The following is a 17,055-nucleotide window of genomic DNA, read 5'->3' on the forward strand; positions in this document are numbered from 1 at the left end:
CATCTGAACGGGTGCACAAAACCCCTGGGTGCAGCAATTCCTGCTGCAGAACAAATATTTGTTCCATATTTATACTTGTTGTTCTTAAAAACAAATTAAAAACCGAAAATCAAGCAATTCTGCGCTGCATATTTAACAGAGAGATCATTTAAAATGAGTATCTTCTCTAGATGGCAATATTTTTTTCCTATAAATTTATTTTAAGTAGAATTACTTAAAATAAATTTGAAGCCTGTTTGGCTTTGTGCAGCAGCCAACTGGAATAATTTTTACCATCCTGGTAGATTTACACCCCCTGGTACATTCACATCCTCATTATCCATGGAGCTGGTTGGTTCTTTTGTCCTGAGAAACCTCATGTACAAATTGAAAATCCTGGACTGATCTCCATGGGAATGGCAGAGGGGAAAGGGAGAAGAAGAGAGGAGAAAAAGGCAGAAGAAGAGAGGAAAAAAAGGCAGAGGGATTGCTGCAGGAATTGATTTCAGAACCGCATCCTTTCAGGAAGGAAATCTCCAGCAAAGGAAAAATTTGGGAGCAAAATATCCTAGAAAGTTATTGGAAATTTTTGGAAATCCAGCAGGTTTTGTGCATTATTAAACACAATCACCTCCCACACTGATGACGGGAATGAAGAGTATTTTTTGAACGCTCAAAAATTTTCAGAGATCTCACCAAAAAACCTTCAAACTTAAAGCTTTAACGAATTTAAAGTCTAAACCCAGGAGGAAGCCAATTCATGAGCAGTGAACACGAAGATTTAGCAGCTTGGATATATTTAGATAATCCAAACACCTATTTAAAGATCTGATCCATTAATAGCAGTATTTGTGATCTCACGAACTTCTGAGCTGTTCCCTCTGGGCGGGATGGGATTCTTAACCCTGCTGAACAGGGACAAAATGCAGGTGTAAGAACATATTTGTGGAAAAATGCAGATTGAGGTCACCAGAACTATTTATATCTAATTCACAGGATTGTCTCATCTGAGGGGGGAAAAGTTTTGAGCAGACATCAAAGGGCAATTCTTTTGTTTCAGCATTTCAAAGCAGAATTGTTGCTATTTTTTACTTCCCATGTTTCATTTCAAAGTACTCCTTTCTTAAAGAGTAAAACATGAAGAGGTTTTTAAGATTTTTGTTTTGTTACAGGAGCTAATGAAAATAGTTTAGACTGACAGAAAACAAGCCAGGAGCTGTCTCAGGCATTTTGGGCTCACCTGGCAAAGCAAGCAGCACTTAAGGATTCATTTCAGAACTTCCCAAGCCAATTGAAATTATAAAATATGAAATATAATGTGAAAATATGAAAACTATAAAATATTATAAAATACAGCACATCACTTGGTAAGTAAAACACACTTAGATGGTCATAAATTATTATAATATATGTGCGCCCAGGCCTCAAGTTATATTTTTAATAAAGTTTTGGGTTAATTTTCTTATTTCATCATTTCTTTCTTATATTTTCTTAATTTTCTTTCTGTTTGTGGAGTTAATATCAAATAAGTGACCAGGAATCCATGCAAACACCTGCTGGCTTATGCTGACACTTCAGTTTCTGGTATCAGGCATGCATATTAAAATTATATCTATATTATACTTCAATATTTATTATGCACCTTCTATTTTATATACTCATGTTAAACATTATAATACATATTTGCTATGCATGTTTATTTGTATATAACTACAGACACCTCACACCAACATCTTTAGAGAAAAGCACTGAAGTGTGAAGAGTAAATCTGCATTTTTGAAGTTCCTGCTCACTTCTCTGCCATGGCCGCAGAGATGGAGGTGGCACAGTTTGGGAGATGAAATGGGGTTTTTTCTTTCTTTTGGAGATCTTTTCTCTTTTTAAGATTCCCTGACCTATTTGCTCAGGAATTTGCTGTTTGCTGGGAAGGAGCTGCCTGCCTGTCTGGCTCAAACAAAGCCAGCTTGATCACAGCTGCTGTTCCCAGGCAGACAGCTCACAAGGAACATCATTCCTGAACACCTTCCTTGGAGGTAAAACCCCAGCACTCTCTGCTTTTAAGCCACACACCACAAAGCCAAGAATATTTGGGAATTCTGCTCCTGTGCTCAGCTGCCCCAGCCCTGGGGTCCAGCACGGGAAGGATGTGGAGCTGCTGGAGCAAATTCAGAGGAGGCACCAGGATGATCCGAGGGATGGAGCAAATTCCAGGGTGGTAGGAATGCTTTGCAAACCTAAAATGAAATAAAAATCGAGTTTATTGAGTGCACTCCAGAAGAAAAATTAAGGAACAGCCTCACAGACTGTAGGAGTCACTCTCGTATGTGAATTAGACCCTAAATAAGGAACTGGGTTTCTACAGCAGGACAAAGCCCCAAACCAAACTTGAGGTATGGAGAGTTCCTTAAAGCTCACTGGGAGAAGCAGCACTTCAAACCTAACAGAAAGGAAATAAAACCAAATTTCTCTGTTGTGTTTACAAGGAGGAGGAGAAACAGGCCAGCAGGAGACTGATCCTTTAGGATGAGGCTTCAGGAAGCCACCAGCTTCCCCAGTCAATCCTGCAAGAGCTCACAATCCCAATTCCATCCCAGAATCTTCCCATTGTGATGCTACTCTGATTCAATTTCTTGAGTCACAGGGACAGGTTTCTCTGAGGATCTCACAAAGACCATTTTTTAATTGCTGTGGGACCACGTTATGCAGATGACAGAGCTGAAAGCCAAAAAATCAGGAATCAAAGAGGCTGGATTGTACAGAGTGTAGTGTGCATGCACGTACATATGTGTATATGGAATATCACACTTCAGCTCTCTCCCAAATGCTGAGAGAACCAAAATAATTACAGTTCACCACTTTAATTAAAAGACTCCCTGTTTGCTTCTTTTCAATCCTTTTTTAACTGTTGAGGGAAAAGTGGAGCATCTGATGTAGTCAAATCTTAGATTTAGGCAGTTCTGGAAATTTCAAGAATATATTTGACTTCGTGCTTTTTATGTTTTCTGTAACTTTCTCCAAGACTGGTAAGGAAAATCTGGCCCATGGGATTGCACAGAAACCATTTCCTGAAGGCTCCTGCTCCGCTGGCCGGGCAGTAAATCCCACTCCTGCAGAACTACAAGGAATTTTTCCTTTTCCAAGACCCACCCAGGAAAGCCAGTTGAATTTTTTTACTTCAAAAACTCAGCCCACTCAACTTTTGAACTTCTCTCAGAGATGCAGGGTGATGCCACAGCTCATCCAGAAGCCTATTTGGATTTAGGAAATGAATTTTCTTGGGCTGTCCTCAAATCCAGGCCATCCACATTAGGCTTATGGGGTATCTGCTCAGGGGAAAGCACACAATTCTATTTACCACACAGGCTATTCCTCTTGCAAAGCAAAAGGAGAGAGAAACAAACAGAAACTATCTGAAAGAAAGGTCTTTATAGCCACAGTCACCTGCAACATATTCCTACAATTTAAAAAAAAAAAAGGAACCGGGAGATTTCCTGTCAGGATTCACTGCTGCCAGGGGCTGTCACCAGTTCCAATGGAATCATGCCACATGCAAAGGAAATGTAGGGAAAGAGCATTTGGGAGGCATTACCAGTCATGTTAAATACACTAAAAGCTGAGTTTCAAAGGCCTGGAGGTCCCTGAGGAGATTTTTAAAGAACTGGACCCCACTTTGTCCGGGGCCTGGCCTAAGCCCCACACCTTTAGGATTCCTACCACATCATTCCTTTATTATCCAGTGGGAAATGGCCTCCAGTTGTGCCAGGAGAGGTTCAGGTTGGATATTAGGAAAGATTTCTTCCCTGAAGGAGTGACCAAGCACTGGGACAGGCTGCCCAGGGCAGGGCTGGAGTCACCACCCTGAGGGTGCCCAAAAATGAGTGAAAGTGGCACTTTGGGATATGTTTTAGTGGGCAGGGTGGGATTCAGTTGAAAGTTGGACTGGATCATCTCAGAGGTCTTTTCCAACCTTGACAACTCCATGGTTCTTTCCCATTTAAATAAAGAACAGTGGAATAACCTCAGTGACACGTTTAGGGATCCCCACATCCCACATGGACTGAGTGTCCTCAGGGAACGTCAGCACAGCTCTGGAGTGCTGTGCAGAGCCAGCCAAAACAAAATAGGAAAGAAGTCCTGGATTTTACTTACTTTGAAACAAACCAAGCCTTGCAACATCTCAAATGTTATCAGAGAAGTGTAAGGACTGGGGCTTGGGGCTGAAGCTTTTGACAGCACAGATTTATTTGCAAATTCAAACAACCCTATTGGTTTTTTTCCCATTTAAATTTGTTGTTTCCCTCTTGGTTCCTAACAGAGACATCTCCCCTTAAACAAAAAGAGAAAATATGCATAAATATCACATTTGAAAAATGTAATAAAAACCCATTTGCCACCTTTCCCCCCCAAAGCAGCAAACCATTTGCACAGCAATGCCCAGGCCATGCTTCTCCTCCCCACAGGCTCTGATGCTACAGAAACACAAAAACCAGGCTAAAAATCAGTCCCTACTTCCATGACATCCCCTGATTTCAGATGAGAGCAATTTCCCTGAGATGGATTTCCCCAGCTGGGAATACTCAGCACCAGTTCTCCTCATTGTCCTGGACATTTCTCCCCCTAAACCATTCCTTTCCTCTGAGGACAGGAGTAAATAGCACAATTTGTTCCCACAGAAGACTGGCTGCTCCTGAAATGTGAAGAAGCTCGTGGCAAATGGGCAGAACTTTAGGAATAAATAAGAAAAACAGGGCAGCAGAAATGAATCTCCCACAATGACTTTTCTCATTCCTTTAAAATGGGAAATGGCCTTTGCTGGGCTCACAGGGATCCAGACACAGCAGATTTGCAAGTTGCAGGGGAAAATAATGGGTTATCTGCTGTTCGAAATAAAAACTGGAAAGCAAAATGTAAAGACAGAGGCTCCCACAAACAGGCAGCAATTTAAGGAAATTGTATCAGCCAGGGGACAGGAGATGTTTGCTATAGCCATTTAAACAATAAATTGCTTTAAATTTGTAAGTGAACCAATGAAACACTAAATTTCACCCCATTTTTTCAGGGAGTTGCTGCTGCACCCCAGCAGGCATTAAATAATACACATTGTGCTTGATTTTACAAAACAGTTTAATCTCAGTGCCACTTTGTATCTGAAACTCCATCTGCCCAGAGATTCACCTTTGCCAGGTGATATTTCGTGCTCTCCCCCTGCCTACAGCAGAGTTTTCCCTCTGCAGATTAATCTGAGGCTCTTCAGATGCTCAGGAGAGTTAAATGAAAGTGGTAAGTCATGACTTTGAGCTGAGTCTCTCTTGTTGCTCCTCAAATTTCCAGAAGATTCTGTGCAAGTGAGGTGACAAAGCTGCCCCAGCCAGATTTCAGTGGGAATTCCCTGAGCAAAAGCAGAAGAGATCTCACTGGTCTGAATTCCTTGTGAATTTTCAGACCACACAGTGACCTAGGACAGCTTTTCCCAGAAGAATTTCATCCTTGCTGGGACGACACAAAGAGGAGTTTCCATCACCACAGCAACCACCAGAGAGAAGATGAATTAAACAAACAAAACTTGGGTTGGAAACACTTTCTGAAGTATTTCAGGATTTCAGCCTTTAGGAGGTGGCTCAGATAGGAACACAAATCTCTGACCTAAGTGAATGCCTTATCCAAAAGGGTCTTTAATTCTGTTTTTTCCTATCTTTTCAGGCCAGAGAGGAATTTCAAGAAACTTTCACAACCAAATGTGTCCAAAGAAGGTCGCTCAGAACTCTTTTATTTCAGTAACAAAAGTCCATGAGTTTGTTGAATAATTTCTTATTTGTTCTCCTCAACGTTTCACTTCCTAATCAGCATTTTCATTCCCAGCCTGACAAGCTGATTGATTGTTTTTGTTATCTGTCTCAGAGCTTCATCACTGAATTTTGAAGTGAACTTATAGGGTGAATAAATTCAAAAGATGAAGTGGTTGAAATTAGAAATGTTCAGATTTAGGACCACATTACAAAACTTCAGCTTCTTCTGTAACTTTAAACCATTACAGAGGTGCTGAAGTGCCAGGACTTGTATTTTGTAGAGCACGGCAAGGCCCAAGTGGCATTAAACAGAACCTATTTGAATTTCCAAAGCATTTCACACCCACATTAAATGCCTGAGCAACTCTGCTCCTTCCTTTTATCTCCAAGAAGAGTTAAACTGAGATTTTTTTTGGCGTAAGAGGCAGAAACAAGTGACTGGAAACATGGTTCTGTGTTGGTGAGGGTGAGTCCCCACCCCTCTGGAGATGGAAGGTGATATGGCAGAAGCCAGCAACTGCTTCTGTCTGGATCCCCTTGAGCACAGACACATCCAGGAATTCACTCCATAAACTTAGGGGATGATCCAGTTAACTTTTCTGGTTAAGTGCATGCCTGGCACCAGCTCCAGAAAATCTTTGCCATGGGAAAAGAAATGTCCCATCACCACTGCAGCTTTCCAAAGTGCTCTGAGATGGAGCCTTGTCACTAACAGAGTTTTGCAATCCTCCAGCACGACAACACCCAAGATTTTCTTACCTCTGCATATGAAAATGTTCTTTTCCAGAGTTTTATAGACAATAAAATGTTGGGACCAGCACTGGTGATCCACGGGTGATCTATGATCAGGTGAAGGCACAGAGCAATAAACAGGTGGTTCACTTACAGTCAGAAACCTGGACAGCAGCACCTCAAGGAAACCCTCAGAGAAATCTGGGAAGAGATGGAGCAGGAATGATGGCAAACACTGGCTCTCTAAACGAGAATAAATTCAGTTTTCGAGATGCTGTGGGCAGAGCAAGACAGGATCCAATCAGCCTACCAAAAATACTTCATTTACCTCTCTGCCAAGCATTAAAACTGGTGAGAAGAGAGCAAAAGCAGCTCTGCAATGGGATCATGGCAGAAGATGTGGGGTGAGGCTGGAAGAGGCTGAAGCTCGAATGGGCCATTTCCACACCAAAAACCCCAGTGAAGCAGAGTTTGGTGGTGGTTCAGCTCGGTTGAGTCACTGAAGCCATCCAGAGATGGCTTTAAGCATCTAATTTTACCAGCCCAACACACCAAAATTTCCCACAAAACCACCAGGAAATGCTGGTGTCACACTCAGCCTTGGGGCTGGGCTCTCTCCCCCCTCCAAAGCCAGAGGTGCTGCTATTCTGGTATCAATTCCTGTTAGTCCCATACAGATGTTAGCACCAAAACGTTACCAGAATCATTATGTTATAAAGAAACAGCTAAAATACCTCTGGCCAGAGAAGGAGGAAAGCAGGTTGTTGGAACAAGGCAGAACCCCTTTCATATGAGAGCGCTTTTCCACCAAACAAAAAGCACTGAACAGAGGCTGTGTCAGACAAATGCAAGATGAGCTAAACTTCACAACAGATTTCTCCCTGCAAGAATAAAATCTCTGTCCACACAGAATGTCTGTAGTGTTTCACATTAACTCAGAGCACTCAGATCTAACAAACGTGGCAAGCTCAGAAATAGGTGCCTGTAAACTCTAAACTCCTTTCCAGAGTTCTGTTTTTATTAGCAGGCTGTGGCTTCCCAAGCTGTGTAGCCAAACAGGAATGGATTTTATCCAGGACTTTTCCCCAGGAATGCATGCTGCAAATGCTTTAATTCAAATGTCAGGGAGGGAGAGGATTGCACCTGAGCAATAGTCAAAGGCTGGGATAATATATCAGTGGAGATACTTCCTTAATGCCACTACAAAGCCTATGGAACTACCCACAGCTGAGAATCACCAAAAGCAGCTTTAATAAACTGAAAACTCTGTTAGAACGTGTTCACGAAATGCATTAAATTTCTCTGTGAGTTACTCAGCAGAGTGAGGGAATCTGCTGTTGATGGAGTTGTTGAAAACAGCTATTTTGAAACCCCAGCCAACACTCAGGCTCCATGCAAAGCCTCTGCTACAGAGAATTTCTGTCTTGAGCATTAATTTTCATGCCTGAGAAGTAGTGTTGCATATTTTCTCCTCATTTAGCACACCTGAGAACAATGAACGCCGAGAAAGGAACTGGATGCTTTGTAAGTTCACCCGAGGTGATGAATACCTCAACTCCACTGCAACAATAGGACACGTCTGACCTGCACCCCTGAAAGGAGTGATGAGCAGACATGCACATCTTCCTTAATTACCTCTCCTTTTAATGCGGCAAAAAATGGGAGGCAACTTGAGGGAGAAGCACTCAGTCAGTCAAACCACAGAGCAGTGGAAAGGTCAGATCCTCACAGCCCAAACATCGTGAATTACAAGAAATATAAAGCATTAAAATTCCAAATGGCTGCTGACAGAGGCTTTAATGAGAATGCAAAAAGAGCCAGCAATCTGTCCTCATGACAAAAATTGTAATGAGAATGTTCTCCTCTAAGTCTCTTCAGTGAGGGAAAAGTGTTTCTGTGCCAGGACCGTGAAGGACTCAGCTCCTGTTTGCGCACTACACAGTTCAGGAAACTCACGTGACTGACTGATTTGTCCTTTCCCCATTCCAAAATAAATACTGAGAGGTCTGGCCTGGCTTCCACCTGCCCTCAGCCACCACTCCTGACTCCCACTGGGTTTGTAGAACATCCCAGTTCTGGGCAAGGAGCAATTGGAAAAGATGCAGGAACAATGACAAATGAGAGCTAAGCCAGCCTAGATCAATGGTAAGACTTGAACCCCCCATTAAATCACTGCTAGCGAGGCCAGCAGAGGGACATGGTGCTATTTTTCCTCTGGAACGCTCCAAAACCCCTTGGAAGAAGATCCCAGAGCTCAGCCTCAGCCCTTCCCAGGCACCAGAGATGGGCTGTGCAGGGAGCATGGCTCTGTTGGCTCGTTCCTGCTCCACTCACCACCCCAAAAGCACCCAAGTGACTCCTGCAGCCTCCATGAGCTCCAAGAAGTTCCAGAGTCCCAGCTGGCATTTCTGGACTTAACGACCCTTGTTAGAAATGTGCCTGGTGATTTCCATTCCATGTGCAAGGCGTTTCTGTGCTGATGTCCCTCAAACACGCTCAGGAGAGCAGCAGCTCCCGAGTGTGAAAGTGTCTCACTCTGCTCCTGGCTCCCCTACGGTGCCTTTCATCAAGGACTTAAGAGTAAGTTTGGCTTTTTCTAAGAACAAGAAAATAGATTTTTGGGGGCTTTTGGTTTGGATTTCTTTGTGGTTTTGTTTGGGGGGGGGCGCGCTTTGTCCCTTTTGCTTTGGTTTTTCTTCGGTATTTTTAAAAATCGATCACAAACCATTACCAGCTTTTGGCAAGAGGCAGATCAAAAACATGCCTTGCTCCAAGGTGATTACACCTTTAATAACCACATCATTACCACCATGAGTGGATATAACAAGTCCCCCTTTCCATCTTTGAAAAATAATCAGGATATCGTGGTGTTCTACCACTGCACTCCCTCCTTTTTCCCCCTCTCCCCCTGCCTCCAGCCCCACAGGAAGCAATCATTTCTATGCAAATACTGGGTAATAGAAATGTAACTTCTCCATACCCTGCCTTTCCTTGGGGAAGCCAATCTGCCGGCTCTGGATACACAGAAAGCACTGAGCTGCAGAATTTATCTGATATTAATGGTTTCTGCTTCATTTACATATTCATGGCTCGCTTCCTGTGCACACTTTATTGTGGAGGAGCAGTCACCACCTCATTTCCAATATTCCCAGGAATAATGAGAGATGACTGCTGCAAACCCTACCCCTGCAGGTTCAGCTCAGAAACCACTCAGAAAACCTCTTTTAAAGCTCCTGGCAGCTGGGAGGGAGGAACATTTAATGGCAAAGTGCCCCAAATTCCCTGTTCTCCATGGGCTGAAGCCCTCAGTGACCATTTTGGGCTAAACCACGAGGAACTGGCCTGCTCACAGGTAGCACGAGGTCACTTTGCTTGTCCCCTCCTCCTCAGGAGTGGAAACACGGCAGGTATGGATAATTATGGACAGGGATGACCAGCAGAGAGGGTTTCTGTCATCTCCATCACTCTGCAAAGCATCTTGGCCCCTTGAGTAGGGAAAATCCTGCTGCTGAGGCAAATATCTCCCACCAGCAGGACAGGCTGCCAGGTTTAGGCCCAAAAGTCCTATTTTTTTCCTATTTTGTCCCTTTTTTTCATGATCCAAAAGGTCCCACTGGGGCTCTCGCCATGGGAAGGAAGAAGAGGCTCTGCCCAGCACCACACAAAGCCTTCAATGCTCCTCCTGAATGCACAAGCCAGGCTGGATTCATTTCAGCCCAGCTGCCAAAAATCTGTCTGTCTTCCTAAAAAAATTAAACTTCCTGGGAAAATGATAAACAGGGTGGAAATTTATTTATGAGAACCTTTGGATTAATACACAGGGTGCTGATCTCAGCACGCTCTCCAGAGTGTCAGACTTTAAAACTGAGCTGTGCTTTGCAGCTTTTTCGTATCTCTGCCCAAATACCAGAAGCAAATAAATAAATAAACAGCCAGAACCCTCTGTGTAAGAACAAATGTCTCAATCATTACTCCCAGGGAGCTTCTACACATCCTACAGTCACACACATGCCTTGATCTCCTCTCATTTTCAAAGGTCAGCAAGAAGCAGCTCCAAAAGTTTCAAGAGCTCCAAGAGAAGAAGCTCCAGGGGTTTTGTCTCTCTAAACACCACTGGCATTGCAAATCCTCTCACTGAAAAATTCTCTCCTGTGAGGGTGGGGAGGCCCTGGAATAGAATTCCCAGAGAAGCTGTGGGTGTCCCTGGATCCCTGGAATATCCAAGGCCAGGATGGGGCTTGGAGCAGCCTGGGACAGTGGAAGGTGTCCCTGCCTGTGGCAGGGGTGGAATGGGATGAGCTTTAAGGTCCCTTCCCACCCAAACCATTCTGGGATTGGGGGATTCTGCGATCCGAGATAAAATACAGGTAGACAACAGAAACTTATGGCAGAGTCTGAGCACCAAGGGTGTACTAAAAGACATAGTGAATTGTTAAGCCAGCAATTAAAGAATAATATCCTTCACCTTTTAAGATAATGAATACACATAGAAAAAAAATTTCTCTGTCTGAAAAATAACTTTTTCTTCCAGCAAGAACTGTCCAAAGGCATTTACACAGGAATTCCTGCTTCCTGTAGCTTCTATATGAAAACTGATAACTGCACTGAAGAAGTTAAAAAATGGCTCCTAAATTAACTCCTAAAGAGCTACCAAAATCTTCATATTAAATTTAGCAGATGTTTTTTTCTTTCTTTTCATCAAAGCCCTTGGTTGTACTTCACCTGAACTTGCTCATCTCTCTCATCTGCTCCGTGGGGAGTGAAATGAAACCCAACTCATTGTTTGGGGTTGATGCAGTGCCCCAGCCTCCCTCACCAGGCTCACATTGCCATTAATAACTCAGCCCTACCTCTAACAAAAGATCAAATTTTCAAAAGAGAAAACAAAGAAGTAAAAAAAAAGAAAAAAAAAATCAATGCAGAGGTGTCATTATCTGAAGAAACAAATAGGAAAAAAAATCCCTTTTTGCAAATCAAGTAGAAATAAAGTGAAGCAATGCCTGAGTCAGCAGTTTGCAGCCAACCTCCCTCCTGCCTTAGCGGCTTCTGGCTCCACAGGTGTCTCCTGGTTTTTATTATTTCTGTCTTCACTGTTTGGTTTGGGTTCACTTTTTGTTCATTTTTGGCGCCTGATGTGCTAAGTCAGCAAATTCTCCCATCAACCTGGATCTGCCACTTGTCCTGCAGCTGGAGAACCTCAGCCCCTTTTTTTGGGAAGAGCTGTGACCCCTGCTTGGTGCTGCAGCTGGGCCCAGCCCCTCATTCTGGCTGGGAAGCGCTGAGCCCTGCTCCAGCTGGGTTTGGAATGGCTGCCAGCGTACTCTGCTCACCTTGTGGGAATTCAGGAACATCAGCCTAATTAAAATTGTTGTTGTATTTGTTTTGCCAGGCTCTCCCTTTTATCTGCACCAGAGTGGTTTTGCCTCCTCACTTCAAGAAGCGTCTGTGGGTGGAAACAGTGAGTGATAGATTCAAATAATGAGGCTCTAAACGACTACAAAAGACTTTACATGGCTGTGAATCATCCATCTCCAGTGCTGCATTATTCAGAAATTAATGCAACCCTATAAATGAATAATGATTTAAATGTACTTTTAAAAATTGTTAATGCTCCAGCACTTTTTCCTTCTCTACATAATCAGAAAATTGATTATGACTACGACTAGACCCATGTTCTTAATTTAACTTATATAATGGGGATGTAAAAAAGGCTTTGCAACAACAGTGGAAATGGAAAGATTTCCAGGAGACTGGAAATGGGTTTCTAACCTTCAGAATTCCCTAGCCAAACTCAGCTGATTTCAGGGGGAATTAACACCAAAAAAAGCCTCCTGGAAGGCTGTAGGATCTATAGAAAACTGAATTATTGCCAAGGCTGAGGAAAAAGATCCAAAATACATTGGAATATATGTCAAATAATAAGGATGAGGATCATAAGGATAATATGAGTCCAGAAGGTGTTTTGCTCATTATTTGTTTTCTCACATTACTCTTTCTTTTTTAAAAAGCAAGTTATTAGGAGAATCCTGAAGCCAGGAGATGTGTGAACAGTAGAAACAACACAAACTGATTCCCAAGTATTCGTCTGAGGATGATTCCCATGTATGAGGATGATTCCCATCAGCATTATCTGATGAAAAATAGAGGGTGAACACAACTCAGCGGGGTTTATAAAAGGATCTGTTTTCCAGAGCAGCTGTGGCTGCCCCTGGATCCCTGGCAATGCCCAAGGCCAGGCTGGACAGGGCTTGGAGCAGCCTGGGACAGTGGGAGGGGTCCCTGCCCATGGAAGATGGGTGGCACTTGAGGATTTTAAGGTCCCTTCCAAACCAAACCTTTCTGGGATTGTAAGATTTCACTTCTCACTCTGGGTTTTCATTTTCAGCAATAATGATTTCTCCATCTCTCTTTGAAACCACCTTAGTAAGAGACTCCAAACTGGTTGAGGCAGGGAGTTCACACACAAGCCACAGAGAATGGTTATTTATCCTTCACAAATCAAGGATGATGTGACATCTTTGGTCCTACCCTATTAATTCTATTAAAATCACCAGAATTATTCTGGTTTTAGGAGGGTGGAGGATGTGAAATTAGAACTGGGGCTGTGCATTTTTACTGAACCCTATCTGAGCAACACATCAGCTCTTCTTTAGACACGTTTCAAAATAGATATTATGTAAATTCTTAAATGCTTTTCTCCTCAAGTCACACTGGGAATTTTTCAGGAGCAGACCAGAGATGAGAAATTGTTCTGTTCACACAAAAGCAAGTGATATGTTACAACCCTCTCCACCAGACGACAGCTGAACAGGGTTTTCTCTTGTGCAACAATAAAATTATAATGGATCCGTTACTTAGTGTTCCACTGAAGGCAGACACTTCAAAGACTCTTCAGCCCCAGAAGATGGTTTCAATAAAGTCATCCCCCACCAGGAATGGTTTATATTCTGCAGGTCTCCATTAAATAATCATAAATTATTGATGCCATAAAGGACACGGACTGTGCTGAGGCTACAGCCACAGATGTCCCCTCATCAAAACCTTGTAAAAATCACTGCCACTCGAGCTGCAGGACTGAGTTTGTCTCAAAGCCTCAGTGAAATATTGCCACCGACCCAGCAAACCCCTGCTCCTTCCAGTTACTTGGGGTTTGATAAACTCCCCACTTCCATTCCCACTTCATCCTGCTGATAAACTGGGAGCTCCACATTTCTGCCCACACCTCATTTACCAGGCTGAAAACACTCCCTGTCTTAGTTCCTCCTTGATTGAAGGGCTGCAGGAACACTGGGAATGTGATCCCTCGAGATGGGAGCACCCATGCAATGAGAATAATTTCAGGAATAACCTGGCACTCACCCAGCCCTGCTGACTCTTCCAGTTCTGGACTGACAGGTCCTGCTCTGTGTCGTATTTAATCCTACAAGTGAGGTTTTGACACTATTCAGGCACACAAATAATGACCAAACCTGCTCCTTTCTCTATTAAATCCAAGAAATATTTCCAAGTCTTAAACTTGACTGCTTGTATTGAGTCAGACAAAACTTCTTAAGTTTAACTTAGTCATGTCCAGATTAAATTTCTCAAAGGTGGTGAGGAAGAGAGGTTAAATTTTCAATTTTTTTATAGCTTTAAAGGCAGACAGATCTGTGACTCTTAAGTCTCCCCCCTTAGAAACTGAAAAATCTGGATCCTGAGATTTTCCCCCCATACAAGAAGGCAAATCTTGATCTCAATGATAAATATCAGCCAGCTAATGAAAAACAAGTGTCTCGCCTCAATATTGGAGAGGATCTTTGGTGTCTGCTCTCCCAGCTGAGACAGATAAACCAATACCACCAAACTCATGGTGCCTGCAATTTTCTAACTGATTCAGTTTCGATTGCTGTACCTTCTTTTCTCCCCACAATGTTTCTTTGTCTGGTTTTTTAATTATCAGCAGTAATTTCTGATTCTCCTGAGTGGGCTCATTCATTAGGAAAATAGCAAATTCCTACCACGTACAGGAACTGTCTGGAGTTTAGTTCCAAAACCAAAATGGAAACTGATTCGATTCGCTTGGTATTCAGTATCAAGGAATTCGGTAAAAAAATCCTAAAATACTTCATATCTCCCAAATCCATGTGCATTTTGTGTCCTAAATTAAGTCAGTACACGAATTAAACTAGGGGATGTTCCATTTTACACAATTAACTTTAAAGAGTTGTATTTAAAACAGATCAAATCTTGCTCTCCTGAGTTTTCAGGATAAATGGGAATGTGGTTATTAATTTATAAACTCCCTCAGGAAGAGACATGAGCAATAAACAGCAGATCCAGCTCACTGAGTGCCTCCTGGACAGCCACACCAATGGAATGGAACTGTCCTGACCTTCCTCACTGAAAGCTGCCAACCTTAAAATAACTTTGTGTTCCTGGATTTTATGAATTCCAGGTCTTAGGTCTGCAGATCTGATCTCCAAAGGTGCAGGGAATGTTTTAGCTGAGCCCTGTACCATTAAACAGGGATTGCCACGAGTCATAAATTATTCTCTTTTCAATGCTCAAGACTGACAGAGGTGCCAACTTTTCAATTTAATTAGGGAAATTCTCTGTAAGAGACGTATTTTAGTCAAGTTCTGTTCTCTCAGCTTCACCTCAGGTTTCATCCTTTCCATCAGCCAAACAAATACTCTCAACTTGTTCTCTCAGAAATCATCTCACGTAGGTAAAACAAATTATTTCATGTTGCATACTTACATTTATCTTGAAAGGCGCCTTCAAATCCTTCTCTGGCTGGCTGGGACACCCATTGTTTTCCTGAGTTTCCTAAAGGAAAAACTTCCCAAAGCAGAGAAGTTAAAGGACATCAACCCCCATCCTCAGCCACTTCACCTTCCACCTCAATTCCCCAAATTCTGCCGCTACATTTCACTCACAGAATGAAATCATCTGTGGAAAAGCTGCTCCAAATAGGGGCAGAGAATTCCATAAGGGAGGAGGAACAAATAAATTCATTACATTGAGGGTTTAAAGCAATAAATCCTATAGATAATTTCTGTACTGATCACAGGTTTTGACATGAAACAGAAATTATCTTCTCATTGGAAGGATTCAGACATTAAACTTTGATTACTCCTTCTCTGCACTTTTGTCCAGCCACTGAGAAGTCCCTGGATCCTTATGCAAGTTACACTCTTAACTATGGATTTACTCCCATTGATTTGTAATAGTGTAACTGAGGAGAAATACATCAACTTGATGAAAATGACCTGTTTTTATTGACTTTGTCTGGAATGAATTTTCCTGCAGCTGAACAAAAAGCACATTTGTACAACCTGAACTCCTCCCGCAGTGCAGAATCAGAAGCAGCACAATGGACAAATAACTTTGAACTTAACAAGCTCTGTCTGTTCTAATCTCAGCCACAGCTGCTAAAATGATGTTCCCCAAATTATTTCTGCCTAGTTCCAATGTAGTTATTGCTGTTACAGCAATGTCCGCGCCATATACAATAAAGTAAATTAGAACACTATTTAAAAATTATTAACCTTGCAGTTCTGGTTACTCCTGGAGAGTGATCTTAGTGAGTTATGGAACAGGCAGGGCCTGGGATTCTTAAATTTGAGAAGTGGTGCTTAAGATTAGTTCCAAGAATTGAAAAAAATCAGAACCCCCCCACAAGTTTTTAACACAGGAAAATGTCATAATATATAATTGATAATCTAGAATTCTATGAAAGGCTGTAAAGAACTTAAGAACAAGCACACACAAATGCTATTGCTTTTCCTGTCTGTGTGAACTTACACATACTGATTTAATTTCCAGGAACTGGACTTATCCCTGAATTCCCCATTCCTTGGTTTTTCATAATTTTTTTTCTTTAACTGAGTAGCTTGAGTTTTCTAAAACTTAGTGAGTGGACATGACATTTAAATTATGATTTATTATATTCCTGAATGACACAAGCATTACTTCCACAAAGATTGAATGAAATGCTTGCCATGCTGAGTAAGAGTTTAGCCAGGTTATCAGTGCATTTTCTAGGACCTATAAATTTTGGTGAGATTCTTTTGTGACATTTACGTAATTCTGCACATTTTAAACACAATTAGCTGACTGATTTTGCACTCATGAGAAACCAATAAAAACAGGACCTTATAAAAATCCTTCTGTTGAAGAAATGAATGAAATTCCTCAGAATAAAGAATGTCCAACGCTGAGGCAGTGACCTGGAATAGGCTGGGTTGGAAGGGATCTTAAGGATCATCCAGTGCCACCCCTGCCATGGGCAGGGACACCTCCCACTATCCCAGGCTGCTCCAAGCTCCTTCCCTCCATGAAACAAACTGACATTAATTATTCTGATATTTTGGAGCTCAGGGGCCATCCAGACCCAAATCTGAGAGCTCCATAAAATCCAGGAACTTTCCCAGGGAATGCTGCACTGTGGGGAGCTCAGAGGAAAGAGGGGGCACCTACACTCGTCCCCTATTCATGAGCCAGGTGACCTCAAATCCTACTCTGCCGTTTAAGCACAACTGTTTCCCAGAGGTTTATAAAACAATAGGTTTTGTAA

General features: G+C 42.4%; 1 long non-coding RNA gene across 1 annotated transcript; it reads right to left on the reverse strand.

Moving 5' to 3' along the window:
• Nucleotides 1–1,465: 1,465 nt before the first annotated feature.
• On the reverse strand, nucleotides 1,466–15,322 carry LOC121671079. Its single transcript, XR_006018379.1, has 2 exons — nucleotides 15,237–15,322; nucleotides 1,466–2,213 (listed from the first exon to the last, which is right to left on the reverse strand). It is a non-coding gene; the product is annotated as an uncharacterized LOC121671079 (long non-coding RNA).
• Nucleotides 15,323–17,055: the final 1,733 nt, after the last annotated feature.

Source organism: Corvus kubaryi, unplaced genomic scaffold (genome assembly GCF_017639235.1).
Source record: "Corvus kubaryi isolate FWS band 111438036 unplaced genomic scaffold, C.kubaryi_AGA036_p1.0 37397, whole genome shotgun sequence".
NCBI lineage: Eukaryota > Metazoa > Chordata > Aves > Passeriformes > Corvidae > Corvus > Corvus kubaryi.